Here is a 15,848-nt window from a genome sequence, read left to right on the forward strand (position 1 = left end):
TCTTAAAGGAAAATGTGGAACTAAAAAATTATAAAAAATTATATTTCTCCTTTTTTCCTCTTTCTTGGTTAAAAAGGAATCAGCTGAGACAAGGAACCTTGAGGGTGAAAATGTGATCTTTTTGAACCTATAGATACTTTCTTGATACAGACAGTTGCTGTTATTTTGAGCAGATGACTAAATGGAAACTAAACCAAGATCTGAGTAAGTAAAAGCAAGACCCCAAGAAGAATAACTTTAACTATAGAACTGCTCTATGTAACTCATGGCTGATTTCTTTTTTCATTCTAAAAAAAAGAGTGCTCTTCGTTGTCAAACTTTACTAACAGAATATATCAAAGTTTGTTTTTTTTTTAATTTAAGGTATAAATAGTCTTAAAAGTATTTTTTCTTTTACTTTTCTTTCTTTATTCTGCAGAAAGCCATCATGAGAGAACAGCTTTTGGTTCTTTGAGATGACTAAGTTTAATGAGCTCTTTTATAAAAGCTAATAAGACAAAAAATTTTAAAACTGTAAGGAAATTAAGTGTAATGACAGTTTCTAAACCTGAACATAACAGAGAAGATTTGTTATGTCTTGATAATACCTCATGATGTTGTGATAATCAATGAGTTAATTCATGAAAAGCACTTGGGACAGTGCCTGGCACAAGGTAAGTGTTCAAGAAATACTATTATTATTATTATTGTCATTATTATTGCATCTTAGAGGCCTCAAGCTATTGTTTGCCACTCATAATATTTATTACAAAATAGAGTTGGGCTTTTGGCATTAATGACAACACAGTTGGTATAATTAGTCTCAAACACTAAATTGATTAAGAATTTTATATTTCTTTAAGGCAGTCTTCTTGGCCAACAGATTCTAACTATATGAATGGTTCCCAAGCATTTTCTTTTTTTTTTTTAAAATTCAGTTTTATTGAAATATATTCACATTACCATACAATCATCCATGGTATACAATCAACTATTCACAGTACAATCATATAGTTATGCATTCATCACCACAATCTATTTCTGAACATTTTCCTTACATCAGAAAGAATCAGAATAAGGATAAAAAATAAAAGTAAAAAAAAGAACACCCAAACATGCCCACCCATCCCCACCCTATTTGTCATTTAGTTTTTTGTCCCCATTTTTCTACTCATCCATCCATATACTAGATAAAGGGAGTGTGATCCACAAGCTTTTCAAAATCACACTGTCACCCCTTGTAATCTACATTATTATACAGTCGTCTTCAGGAGTCCAGACTACTGGGTTGGAGTTTGGTAGTTTCAGGTATTACTTCTAGCTATTCCAGTACATTAAACCTAAAAGGTGTTATCTATATAGTGCATAAGAATGTCCACCAGAGTGACCTCTCAACTCCATTTGAAATCTCTCAGCCACTGAAATTATTTCGTCTCATTTTGCATCCCCCTTTTGGTCAAGAAGATATTCTCAATCCCACGATGCCAGGTCCACATTCATCCCTGGGAGTCTTATCCTGCGTTGCCAGGGAGATTAAGAAGTTTATTTCTTAAGGAGTCGGGTCCCAAGTAGGGGGAGGGCAGTGAGTTCACCTGCTGAGGTGGCTCAGTTAGAGAGAGAGAGGACCACATCTGAGCAACAAAGAGGTACTCAGGGGAGACTCTTAGGCACAATTACATGCAAGTTTAGCCTCTCCTTTGCAGTAACGAGCTTCATAAGGGCAAGTCCCACGATAGAGGGCTCAGCACATCAAACCGCCAGTCCCAATGTTTGTGACATCAACACCAGTCCAGCTGAGGAAGTCCAACACTTCTGCACCTTCCCCCAGCTCCTTGGGGGGGGGGGGGTGCTGTAAATATATTTTTTATTCTTTGCCCAAATTACTTTGGGATGTGTCACTATTTCACTCTAACCTATACTAACCTACCATATCTCACTTCCTATTCAAAGTCCTGTGTAATTGTGGTGTTTGGACAAACTGAGTGTAGATTTATACTGTTTAGAAAATATAGATCCTGCACCAAATGCACATCTCTTCCCTTGGTCTCACATGGAAGTTGAAGTTTTAAAACACAGTCAGTTTTGACCTTTACCCTTGTAAGGCCCTTTCTTAAGGCAAAAAATTTCACAGACTCGCACATGATATAAACTGTACCTTTAACATCCCATAATTGAAAAAATCTGTAAAGATAAATACTATAAATTCACTAATGATTTGAAATTAATTTCTATTTTTTATCATAACATATATTTGAAAATTCATATTTGAGCCAGATATGGTCATGCTACAGTCAAAGACTAGAGAACATACAGATTTGCATGTATTTTTAATAACACCATAGGTTCAAAGGAATCCATGGCCAACAGAACAATGAATTAGAGAGGTCAGCAATCATTTTCTTGTTAAGGACCAGATAGTAACTATATTAGACTTTGCTGGGACATAAGTCTGTTGAAAAAACTTAGCTTTGCCATTGTTGCCATAGACAGTGCGTGAAAAAAATAGGCATGACTGTGGTTCCAAAGGACTTTCTTTACAAAAACAGGCAAGAGGCTGGATTTGGCTGGAGGGCTATATTTTGAAGACCCTTGATTAGATTCCTAACCAGTTATAAGTATCCAAAAATAAAAAATTCTTGTCATCAACAACTTTTCAGCTCTTTGTTTCTGTCTTTTGAATCCAGAATTTATAGTATCCCCCAACCCCTCACCCTGGCAGGCATTGAAATGTAATGCAGAACTCTAGACTTTTACTTCTATAACCCCTGCCATACTTCTATTACGGTTTTACAAATTTCTCTATGTGTGCAAATTGCAGGATGGAAACTTGAAGAAGTTCTAAAAAATGTCAGATAGTATGCAAAACTTTGTTACTAACTTGTTTTGTTACTCTTGAATCAGTTTTTAGCTTCTCTGGCTCATATTCCTCCCATATAAAACAAGAGAAGACTATTGGACACTAATCATAAAATGTTATCTTTTAACTCACACACCTCTATACTGTTGACTTGATACCAATGTGTAATGCAAAAAAGCAATCCATTTTTTCAGTTGTAAAATGTATTTTTTGTTTCATCAGCAATAGTCCTCTTCAATTCAATAAAAGGTTGAAAGTTTGTTTTTTGAGATACCTGGTTAAACATCAATGAATGTACTTGTGCATTTAATAATTCCCTCTCAAAACCCCATTAAAAATAAGAATAATAACAAGAACAGCAAATATTGGTAAATCTGGGTATTCAGGTAGGGGGCATTAGAGCTCTCCATATTACTTTTGTATCATGTTTGCAACCCTTCTGTAAGCCTGAAACTACTTGAAAACAAAAAAGTGGGGGGGTGGGGGAAGAATGGCAAATGCTTATCTGGTCCTTTCCACATACAAACAATCCCGAACCCATTGGATAGTTGCAAAAACAACATAAACACCATACAAAAAACTCCTAAACACACCTCCCCACCCACACACTCAGATCCACCAACCTTTAACATTTTTCAAAAAACAATGCATTTTCTTCAGAGTCATATTTTGTAGAACCAAATAAGTTATATAACAGAGATTCATTTATCCATTCCTTTATTCATTTGTTCAACTATCATTTATTAAATATTTAATGGGTGCAGAGAGCCAAGCTAGTCTGGGTATACAAAATGCATAAACTCAAAAACTAAAGTTCATTAATTGAATTCATTGGGCAGTGAAAGAGATGAATAGCTAGAATGTAAAAATAACTAATGAAATAGCAATAAAAAATGTGGATGGGAATATTAAATTGCTTATTACTTTCATTGCTGGAGGTACAGCAATCTAAGTCTTGAGTCAGGGTATTTATTAATAGCTTTTGTCAGCCAAAAGTATAAGGTTGCCAGGCACACAGAAGTCCCTTCCTGTCCACAAAAGCATTAGAATTCTTATTAGTCCAGAAACCACCATGAGTTGAGAGAACAGATGACAAACCTAGAGAGGAGAGAAGGACCAGAGCTTTAGAACTTCTCTGGAGCCCTGGAGTGCAATTGAGGGTGGAGTAGAGAAAGGTTACTGGGAGTTCTGGGGTATTAAAAACTCCCACTGCTTGCAGTACTTCAGAAAGTAACAGAACCTCAGATGAGAAAGGCCCATCTAGGGCACTCCTACGATGACTGGAAACCATTCCAGTTTCTAGGGCTCAATTGGGCACAGAAACCATGAAGCCACCTGCCTTACAGTGACAGTGTAGGATAGGATAATGCCCAGTGTGGCCTTAGCACGAGGGGTTCCTTCCAGAAAAGGGGAACATGTAGGCTCCCCAAGCCTAGCAAAGGGGAAAGACCCATCAAATTATTACTGGGTTTGAACTTCCCACCAGCCCTAGGGTTCAGAAGAAACTTAATTTGATTTATAGATGCAAAATAATATGACATTTTTTATATACTTCAGTTTTGAAAATAAAGCATGTATCTTATAATAAAAGTAAGAGAAAATTTTCTTTTTAGGAGAGAAAACAATGAAGTAACTGAGGGGGACAGGGAAGACTTCATGGAGCAGAAGATATTTGAGCTGAATCTTGGAGGATAATAATGATAGCTGTACTTTATGGAGCATCTAATATATTTCAGGTAATTCATACATAAAATTTCTAATAATCACACTAATACCATAAAGTAGGTATTTTTATCCCCATCCATCAGTGGAGAAACTGTGGCTTAGAAAGGTGAAATTATTTGCCAAACATTCCATAGTTTGGATATGACAGTTCAATCAAAGAGCTGGGATGAGATTCAAACTGAGGGCAAAATGACTTCCAGAACAATAGTAGCTTTTTACAAAAACAAAAACAAAAACAAAAACAAAAAAAAACTGGCTGATCATAGATTTACCTTGGAAGCATTTCAAAAATATATCTTCTAGGATCTTACAGACCTACTTAATCAGGTTTCAAAGAAATGTGTGTGGGTGTGTATGAGTGTGGGTTTGGGTGTGTGCATGCAGTATTTAAAGCACCCCTGGGGATTTTTTTCATGACTGACTAGGTTTGGGAAGCACTGCACTGCACTGCTACTGACTAGTTTTCTAGTCAGTCATGAAAGGAAGGGACATTCCAGACAGAAGGCATAGCATGGATAGTAGCAATGTATCATAGAGAGCACTAGTGTGTTCTAGAACAAGTCATATACTAGAGCTTGGGTTTGCAGAGACAAGTATAGAAGTTGAGCCTGTGTGGATGCAATGGAACCAGACTCTAGATGGCCTAGGAAGCAATGCTGAGACCACTGGACTTTATTCTGGATACACAGGGGGTTAACTCAGGTTTTTAAGCAGGAAGTTGCATGATCAGGTCTGTTGGTTGGAAGCATAACTCTGACGGCAGCATTGAGGGACTGGTGCAAGGCGCCCAGTTAGGAGTTCAGAAGGGAGGCAGAAGCATGGCCTTTCTGCCTAATAGATGAGGGAGGTACAGGATGACTTTGATATTTCTATCTAGAGAACAGGTAAGGAGATGACACTGCTAATTTTACTTCCCCTCTTAATTAGATCCTCTGACCTGAATTCGACCCAAACCTTCCAATCTGAATTTGGCTTCTTATGTACTTTTATTCCTGAGAATATTGGTTAAGCAGGAGATTTTAGAGGAAAATGAAGAGTCGGCTTGTACATGTTAGATTTAGATGTGCCTGACAAACACCCAGGTGATGTCCAACAGGTAATTGGATATAAGGCTTCAGAATATCGTTTTCACCCTTTGATGTAAATGAGAACCACTTATGGAGCTTACAAAAAAAGGATGAAGATCTCACCTCTGGCAATTCTGATTTGCTAGGTCTTGAAGGGGATCAGACATGTGTTTTTGCTTTTTTTTTTTTTTTTTTAATCTCCATGGATCAGTTTAATTTGAAGCAAACAATGAAAACAACTGCCCTGGAACTCAAACCAGAGGTCTATCCATGGATATAGCAGGCTACGGAGTGTATAATGGTTAAGAGCATCAACTTCGAAATCACAGAAACCTAGGTTCAAATCCTAGTTCTGCCACTTAGTACCTGTGTTACCTTGGGCAAAATAACAATCCTTGCAGAGTTTCATCTTCAAAACAACATAATAACTCTTGGATTAGGGTAAGGATTTACAAAATATTGTAAGTTAAACGATTGAAACAATGCCTGCACTTACTAATTGTCAAACAAATGTCAGCTGCTATACTAATATGAAGAAGAGAGGTATAACCAAAGGCATTTACGTATTTAAAGGAAGAAGATTGTAATGAACTTCATGGATCATAGAAAATCTTAAAGACATAAAATTTGACAGCATATGTCTGGCAATATCCTAAGTACTCTGAACTACAAACCAAAACATAAACTCTGATCCTTCTGGAATGCCTTATTATAAATATGGATGCTTCTGGCTATTAAAACTTGAGGCCATTAGCCATATAAGTATACAACTGAATAAGTTTCCTGGCTTGAATTTACTGCCCTTCAAACACTTATGTACTTTTTCTATGAGGAAAGAATGCATTGGTCACACATTCTGAACATAAGCATTCTGGTTTACGTGACAATAGTATTCATCTTATTTATAATTGTTAACTTAAGAAGTTGGAATTTTACTTTACATATCAATGACTAACAGGCTTGATTAGCATGAGTCAAGTCTTCCAGGGTCTGATTAACACCAGAGAGATCCAGAGGACCCAAGAGATTTATCTTTTTGGCTGACAAAACTGGCATCCCCTTATAAACATCCCACAACCTTATTTGTCTTTTAAACTGCAATAGATAGAAGACAAAACGTGACATATTAAGGAGTGAAAAGGAATTAAAAAGGTAATGGCAACAGATGTAAACAACTTTTTCAAGAAGTTTGGTGAAGAAAAGGAAGGCCTTTTATTTAGGATGGGGAAGGCTTGAGTGTGTGTAGGGCTGAGAAGAAAATGTGGCCTGTGGAGAGATCCTCATCTAAGATGGAGAGACTAACAAACAGAGCAAACTTCCCAGAGGCCGACAGGGTGGAAGAAGGAGTTGGAAATGAGCTTTGTGTCCAGGTCATTGAGGGACTCCTGCTTCTCCAGAGTTTGAAGCAAAGGTCAAAGGTTGGGTGTTATAGGGGTTAAGCTTAGAAGAAAGGAGATCAATAACCTCTGTTTTTTTTTTTTCAATAAAAGAGGCTATTGATTACGGACAAATCAAGGGATTGATCTGCTTTTTTTAAGAGATCAGGAGAAACAGCCATAACTTATACTTGCGTAGTGATGGTAGGTACCTACCAAGTGAAAACTATGATTATTAATTAATATTGTTTTGATATTTCCCTTCTGTTGGTTCCACACATCAGAATTGTGAGGCATGTCTTGCAGCACCCAACACAGCCCTAAAAGACCCCTACTTTATTCCTCTTTGAACCAAACAAATGGGGAAATAATAGAAATGATACAAAACCACTTAATGAAAATAAAATGCCTCATCTCTTCCAGTATGAAGAAAGATGACATCAATTCTATTTAAGGTTAGTGCAGAAAACTCTTGAAAGCACAAAGTTTTACAAATTATATCTTTTGTCCAATTACAAATTCTCTGATTACAAGATGTCCATAGATAAGGTCAGAAGGCAATGGAAGTTACAGCAGTTGCTCCATTGGTGTTGGGTATCTGGGCAATTTTAAAAAATGATTATTAACATTGTTGTTTGTGGGGACACACATAGAGATTTATATAACAATTTTATTTAAGTTCTCATTTATTTTTGTCTCCTAGTAATACATATCTCATGAGGAAGCTTTGAGAGCAAAATGGGGGGAGGTACAAGAATTGTGGTAGCCCCCTCTGGCTTCTTTCTACCTTCCTCCGCACTTTCTGTCCCAACCCACAGTCAGGTATCCTTTTGCAGGTAAATGTGAGGATGCATCATGACAAAACAGGTTTCTTCTGGGCCAGGACCCAAGTAACCTTATGCAGGAAGAAGCTATGCAGGGCTCTATCTTCAGAATCTCCCTGTACTGATGATACCCAGAGTACAATCTGCTGAGAGTCAGAGTCTACCAGAAATTCTGGCTTAGACATGCAGGCAATAGTGGGCAGGGGTGGGTTTGTAGCAAGGATTGTGCACAGGGGACTGAAGCAGTTTCTATATGCCAGAGGAGGGGAAACAGGAATAGCACTGAAAAGGGAATCACTGACTCACTGGATGGTGCTAAGGATTTTGCACTAAATTAGGAGGATTTTGCATATTGTCTGCATTTCTTTAATTAGAGGCCGAGTCTCTGCATGTAACTGAAAGTCATGCAAGTTTTCTTGCTCCTTTCAGGTGATTAAGGGGGAAGTGGCCACGGGGAAGCCATCAGGGACAGAGCAATCAGGTCAGGGAATTACACACCACCCAGAAGGAACCAGGCAGTTGAGGACACCAGAAATAATCAACCCTTATTTTTTTGAGTCAAAGGAATAACTATTGTGTTGGTTTCATTCTTACTCCACCCCTAGTGTGAGGCCTGCGGGAATAACTATTGCAGCTTATTTATTCCAAATACAGATACTATGCACAAGCACCTCAGCTTGTTCCATGTCTTATGTTTGATGATCTAATAAGACATGTTTGATTAGATCAAGGCCTTTTGGCTTCCATGTAATTGCCTAGCAAATCTGCTTCCTTAAATCAGCCTGGCAAACATCACCAGCCTATCAGATTATATTGTCTGTCATGCTAATTTTGAGCATTTTGTGTCCCTTTATCTTTTAGTAGCTTCATGCTTCTACCCAGATCATCCCCTTCTCATCTGCTTTGTCTGACTCTTTTTTTTCCCCTCTGCTTCAGTCTTGCTGGATGATTATATAAACAAGTTATAATTTCTTGTATAAAATACTGTTAAATTAAGTATTGCTACAGTTTAGCTCATAATCTTTGCCAGCTGTGACTGAGGAAGTCCTGCGGAGAAGCTGTGCAATAATCCCAGAAAGAGATAACGAGCATGTGGACAAGGAGGTGGCAGAGAAATGAGAGAAAGGGAAAAGGCGAAAGAGTTCACATGGAATCCAGCAAATCGATTTACCGAGGGAAGAGACAAAAGATATTTAAAAGATTAGGTATCTCATTATTGAAGAAAGAAGAAAACATGACAAAACCAAAATAATCACCGAAAGCAACGTGGACGAAACAGATATTTTCACCTAATTCTAGGTGATCTCTCTGAAAACTTGAAAATAAATAAAAAGAAACACAACTTCAAACAGAAGAAATCTGGCTCATGTTAACTTCTTTAAAGTGTTTCATCTGGTTTAGTGATACCACCAGACCCCATAAAAGAGATTCCCCTGGTCTTATGTTTAGGATCCCAAACAATCTTGGCCTCCCCTGCTAAGACATGTAATCCTTTGCCTCTTTCTGTGCATGCCCTACAGTTTCCAAACACTCTCCCTATTCTTCCATTTCCACCCTCACTTCAAACTTGTGCATCACTGAACTTCTCTTAAACATTTTAGAGCACCATTATAACAATAGCTCATTTCTGAGAGTTTACTGTGTACTAAGCAGAGCATCAAGCACTTTACAGAAATTTCATTATTTAATAAGCACAAGAAAGGAGTTATTATCCATTTTAACACAGTATTTAAAATCTGCTAACATAGATATGCCTTTGATGTGTCTTCTGTGGCTTAACATTCCTATGACTGAGTCTTTGGGTCATACCCTTCTTGGCTTAACCATGTTTCTGAGAACCACTGCATGCACAATATCCTGTATTTGTTATATACTGCTGTATAGTAAATTACCCCAAAACTTAGTGACTTAAAACAACAAACATTTATTAACTGACAGTTTTTGGGCAAAGTTAGCTGGGTGCTCATGCCTCAAGGTCTCTCGCAAGGCTGTAATCAAGGTGTTGCTGTCTCATCTGAAGGCTCAATTGAGGGAGGATCTGCTTCCAAGCTCACTCCTGTGGTTGTTGGCAGGATTTGCTTCCTCTCTGCCTGTTGGCCAAGACCTCCCTCAGTTCCTAGCTATCTCCATGGGGCAGCTCACAAAATGATATCTGGCCTTTCTCAGAGTGAGCAAGCAAGAGAGTGAGAGAGTATCCAAGATAGAAGGCACAGAAGTCTCAGAAGTGACATCTCTACACTTTTACCATCATCTATTCCTTAGAAACCAGTCACTGGGTTCAATCCACCCTCAAGGCAAGGGAGCTACACAAGGGTGTGAATTCCAGGAGGCAGGGATCACTGGAGTCCATCCTAGAGGCTGCCTACCACATAGGCAATGTTTATGATCCTCAAACTGTTTTGAGGGACATTATCTTTGAGATGTTGATAGGTATTTGAGGGTAAAAAAAATTACTAACCATATCTTTTAGTATCCTAGGCTACTTAAAGCAAAATACCATGAAATGGGTTGGCTTTAAACAATGGGAAATTATTAGCTTACAGTGTGAGGCTGTGAGAATGGCCAAATCAAGGCACCATCAAGGTGATGCTTTCTTCCTGAAGACCAGGGGCCAGTGATCCTAGACTCCTCTGTCACATGGCAAGGCACATGGCGGTGTCTGCTGATCTCTCCCTTCTCTTTCGGGTTTCATTGCTTTCAGCTTCTTCAGTGGCCTTCTTTGCTTCTTTATTCATTCTGTTTATAAAGGACTCCAGTAAGAGGATTAAGACCCATCCTGAATGAGGTGGATCACACCTTAACTGAAGTAGTCTCATCAAAAAGTCCTACTTCCAATGGGTGCTCACCCACAGGAATGGATTAAATTACAGAACATATTTTTCTGGGATACACACAGCTTCAAACTACCACACCATGTTTTACATGTTTACATGTTTTATAATTTTTAAATGTTTATACATGAATTTTAGTGAAGCTGTGTGGTGGTTATATGAGTGTTTTTAAAATATTGTTTCCTGTAATTTTCCAAATTTTATAGTATCTCAAAATAGAGATATTTTCAATATAGAGAGTAAAAGAGCAAAGCACATTCCTAGTGTTGTTTTTATGCAATAATCTATTTATATAGGTTATTCATGTGCTGGTCTATTTTATATCTTGCCATAATTTCAACTTCTATTTTAGATATTCATGTTCATTTAATATTAATTGTTTCTCCCATGGATCTAAGTTTTTTCCATAGATCATCTCTCCTGTGTGTGCCACATTTCCTTTAATTCCCTAATTACAATGACCCTGAGATCCTCCCTGCCAAATTGACAGGATACATTCTTTTATTGGCTTTCCTTTCCTCAAATAATCCAGGCAAGCCCCAGTTTTGTTTAGACTTATCCTTGAATCCAATTCTTTGTTCATCTTCTGCTGCTAACTTTTTAAATCAAAACAACGCCTGTGAGTAGTGAGGACACCCTCTCTCTTTTCTCAATGGATGTGAAGTATTGATTCTGGGCCAATATTTCAGCTCTGAAGACTCAACATCCCTCCGGGGTGGGCTTTCCCTGGACCTGGTAGGGTGGGTACTAGCTAGCCCACATGGTCTGAAATCCAAGGCTTGCTCCAACTCAGGTGATATTTTGGTTTCTGTATGTCTGAACCCTACATGTATCTCATAAATGGTTCTAAACTCAAAGGAGTAAACAGGGATATTATTCATTGTCATCTCTTAAAACTCCAACAGGTGCTATAAAACTTCTGAATATAAACAGGCAGAGAGCAAAAATGTACATGGAGAACATGGGAGGCACTTTGAGTGGAAATAAAGAAGCTTAAAATTAAAATTTCACTTTGAAACAACATAGCATGGTGGAGGGTACAAAGACAGAGTGACTGGAAATGGTGTGGGATTGGTAAATGGGGGGTGGGTTATATTGAGTATTGATTTTCCATGTGAAGGCATTTGGGCCGTATCTTATAAATCAATGAAGAATCACTTTTAACTGTATTTAAAATGTCTGTATACAAATGATAAGCTACAGGTAATTCTTTTCTTCTTCCTTTTTGTATTTTTAAAACTTTCATAGTGGGAAACAAATGAAAAACTGGTAAAGGCCAGTCAGACAAGAGCACTTAAGGTAAGAAGGAGGATATGGATGCCTTTTGTGAGTTTCATGGTCGGTTTTCTATTTCTTTGATTAGTATGTTTTCTTTTCCTCCTCAACTACCTGGAAGATGTGTAGGGGGCCATGACTCAGTATCATGGCATATGGTTGTGACGACTGTGCCCTGCACAAGGGTGCCCGGTCAAGGAGGAAGTGTGGCTGAAATCCAGCCTGTGCACTGAGGCCAAGCCCCATGCCCAGGTGTGGACCTTAGCCCATCTGGAGCAAGGGAACCTGTTAAAAATACACAAAAAGGCACTGCATGGACTAGCAGCAGTTCTGCCTGACCCCAAAAAGACCTATCAGTGCCAGATGGCTCCAGAATTGAATGGAAAGCCCTCCACCCCTTTTTATCATGTCAAAATGTGACTGAATGCTTTGTCCAAGGAAAGAGAAAGAGAAGAGAAGGAAAAAGCCTCTGGAAAATGGTGCCTGAGAAAACTGCAAAGAACATAAGAGATCCAAATGTAGCAAGTGCAATGAAACAACAGGTTTAATTTCAGACTAGTGTTTGTTTTAGCAAATTAAACTGAAAAGCCATTTAAGCAGACACAAACACAAAGGGGTTTACTGAAAAGATACAGAGAATTGCAGTACAAAAGCACAACCAGGTCTCATGAAAACTGGGAAACTGGAGTGAGATATGAAGAAGTTTTTCCCTTCTCTCTGGAGCTGCACTGGCTTTCTTCTGTTCATGTTTGCACATCTGCCCCACTTTTTCAGCTACTATTAGAAAGCAAGCTTTCTCCAACACAGTGCACATGACCAAAATATCAACTCTCAGGGACCATTCTGTTCAAACACCCACAATCTCTATAGATTTGGTTCAAATGTCCAAGGGAAGAAAGGGCAAATCTCTATTTTGCTCACTTATATACTCAAAATTAACATGTATATGATTTGTAACAAGACCCATTTTCTACCAATACTGACCAGGACAGTAGAGAATAATATTGAGGTCTACAAATTAGCCCACACTTGGTCCCAACCATTGAGTCACGAAGCAAGGGACAATGAAGACAAGATATAAAAAATGTTGTATGAGTCCCCCCAGCGAAGTGATACACTTATTGATGGTGGTTTAGTGAAATAAGTATGCTTTAAGCCCCCTGTTCGTTCCATTCTGGACTGAGAGGCCCAGGCATGAGACTTATCAAAGAGAAAAATAAGCATGCTTTTTAGATGAACTACCTAGGAAACAAGTTCACTACTTAGGGAGATGGGCAATTCTTCTCTGTGGCTCAAGATGGGACCATCATCTGTGAGTTAATATTTAGCATAAGTAAACACTCACCATTGGAGAGGACTTTGAATATTTTTGGAGTCTGGGTACCATATTTAGCTAAAATCGTGCAAGAACCTTGTCAGTAAGAGTACCGAATCCAGAAAATTCAGAGCAGGTGACTTTGATTTTAAAATGTGGGGAAAATAAGTCTTTTAGACATGAGGAAGGATTCTGGATTTTTCAAGAATGAAATTCCAATTTGCTATCATTATGGGTTTATAGGCAAACTCAATTCTTCTGAAGGAAGTTAAGTGACTTAAAAGATGTTAAATGCAGGACAAGCCAACTAGGAAGTGTAAAGCAGGGCAGGTTTTTATTAACTGCACCAATTGATCATAATGGTGTAAGTCTCATGCCTCTTCATAGCTTTCCTAATATTTACTTTATACTTCTCTCAAATGAGAATAATAGGACAAACCAACAGAAGAATTGCTATATTTCTTTTATTATTTAAAAAAAAAATACAGATTCCTGGGTACAGCCTGGGGAGAAAGACAGTGAAATCAGAATGAAGGTTGATGTCATGAGGGTTAAAACTGGACTCAGAGAACTTTATCCAAATCTAGTATAGGTTTATTCTACATTTTATTAAAATATTTTAAAATTATGCATCCATTTCCCCTCTAGGTTTTGATGTTCAAAGGCACAGAATCTGTCCCAATTTAATCTTTGTACCCTAGCAATTGGTGGTATATCTAGCACAGAAAGATGCTCAACACATATCTGATGAATGAATGTGGTTGTTTTGTTGACAAAATGATAATAAAGGAATCTATCAACTAGTAAAACAATCCATTCTAAGAGTCATCACATTAGAGACTTAAAGAATTTGGGGGTCTGTTCACTGCTTTCCTGTTGTCCCTTTAAACAGAGCAAGCTCACCCAAGTATCCTGCTACATAGGACCTATAGGATCAAGTTGCAGAGAAAAATTATTCCAGGAAACTTCCCTGCCATTCTCCACACTTACACCAGACCTACTGTTTCTGCTGCCATCCTCCAGTTCTCTGGACTCAGGGCTTGGTACCTCTGACTTTGATAGATGCTTTGGTCTTTTTCAGTTTTGATGACTGACAAAATATCCCCTCTGGTTCACTCACTCTCTGCTTCCCACCTGGCTCTTGTCCCTGCTTGCTCCCCAGTGATTATGATTTTATTAGGCTCCCTAAATACATCATGACACTCAAATAATCTCTCAGCGTGCTAATGAATGAATATACAATAAATTGAATTAATAGAGACTCCTGTCATCACTTGGATAAATGACACTTTTCAGTGGTTCTCTGCCTTGGTTGTATATGGGAATCACCTGAGGAATCTAAAAATACTGATATCTGGCCCCCACTCCCATGTATTCTTAAGTAATTAGTCCCGAATGTGGCCTGAGAAGCAGTACTTTTTAAAAGCTCCCAGGTTATTCTCATGTATCAAGTTTTCAAATCACATCTTTAGGCTGAAAACCAAACTGGTGCATTTTTTTCCATGTTGCAGAGAATATATATTAAATAAAGATGGAACAGGTTTTAGCTTTGTGTTCTATTCTCTTGTCTAAGTATATCATACCATCTCTAAGTAAGCATTACTAGATGAATGCAAATGGGAAGTGAAATGAGATATGTTGGGTAGGGATATGTTGGGTGGATAGGTTTGAGATTTATTTAAAAAGGCAAAATGTTAATACCATAAGGATAGAGTCTTCTGTCCAAAGGGGGAACCAGGGGGTGAATGTTCTCCTCACTTCCTACCTTAGCTAAAAGCTGAAAGTTGGCTGTCCCCTGATAATGTGGGCCAGTGTACCCCACCCCAAGAATCGGAGAGGGTTGGCATTCTCTGACTGGCCCCTCCCACTTGCAGGTAACATTGCCCACACGTTGACTATTTTCAGAGATTCCTGTCTGGAGAGATACGGGGTTTAGCTCTTAAGTGAGGGAACGAATGCCAGCCTTGGGGTCTGGCTGATGCCTAAGGCATACAGAGGGAACCACGATGAAGGCAGGGTTCCTACCTTAGCTGTTCCTCTTTAGATGGGTGACACATAAGCTGTAACTGCTGAGAAATAAGTGCTAACTCAGCTTCTGTTTCTAAGGCTCAAGAGATAAGGGCATAGGCCAGCTTGGGTTCTGGCACACTCAGTATTAACTCCCGCGTGCTGCTTGTCCCTCTCTCTGAACCATAAGGGTCAGCTCATACTTGGTGCCAAAGCAAAGAGTAACAGCCACAGCTTCAATTTCTGGGAGAAAGGGTGTTTATTAAACAGAATGGCTGACAATGCTTTGAAAATGATTCCATGTGCAGTTTAAATAAGCTTCACAGAGTATATATTTGTCTTCTTTCATTAAGCTCATCATAATGGTTTTCTTCAGACACTACTCTGAATCCTCCACTTGGATAGCCCTGGTCCAAGGCCTGTCTCAGGACAGAGCTGGGGGAAAAGTAGTCACTAATTGTCCACAGCTTGCATTGTCCCTAACAGGGGGTTTGAAATGGATTTTGCCATGACCCAGTTCTTATGGCCCTTCCAGGGTATGGCACAGTCATTTAAGAAGACACCTGGCTCTCCTCTGTGGACCCACATGGAC

The 15,848-nt window shown here is 38.6% G+C and overlaps 1 protein-coding gene across 2 annotated transcripts in view; it reads right to left on the reverse strand.

Annotated features, from left to right (window-relative positions):
- Positions 1-15,848, reverse strand: part of ASNS (asparagine synthetase (glutamine-hydrolyzing)) — a 223,765-nt gene that overhangs the window by 111,559 nt on the left and 96,358 nt on the right. The gene's annotated exons all lie outside the window — the stretch shown is intronic.

The sequence above is a fragment of the Choloepus didactylus genome, chromosome 5 (assembly GCF_015220235.1).
Source record: "Choloepus didactylus isolate mChoDid1 chromosome 5, mChoDid1.pri, whole genome shotgun sequence".
NCBI lineage: Eukaryota > Metazoa > Chordata > Mammalia > Pilosa > Megalonychidae > Choloepus > Choloepus didactylus.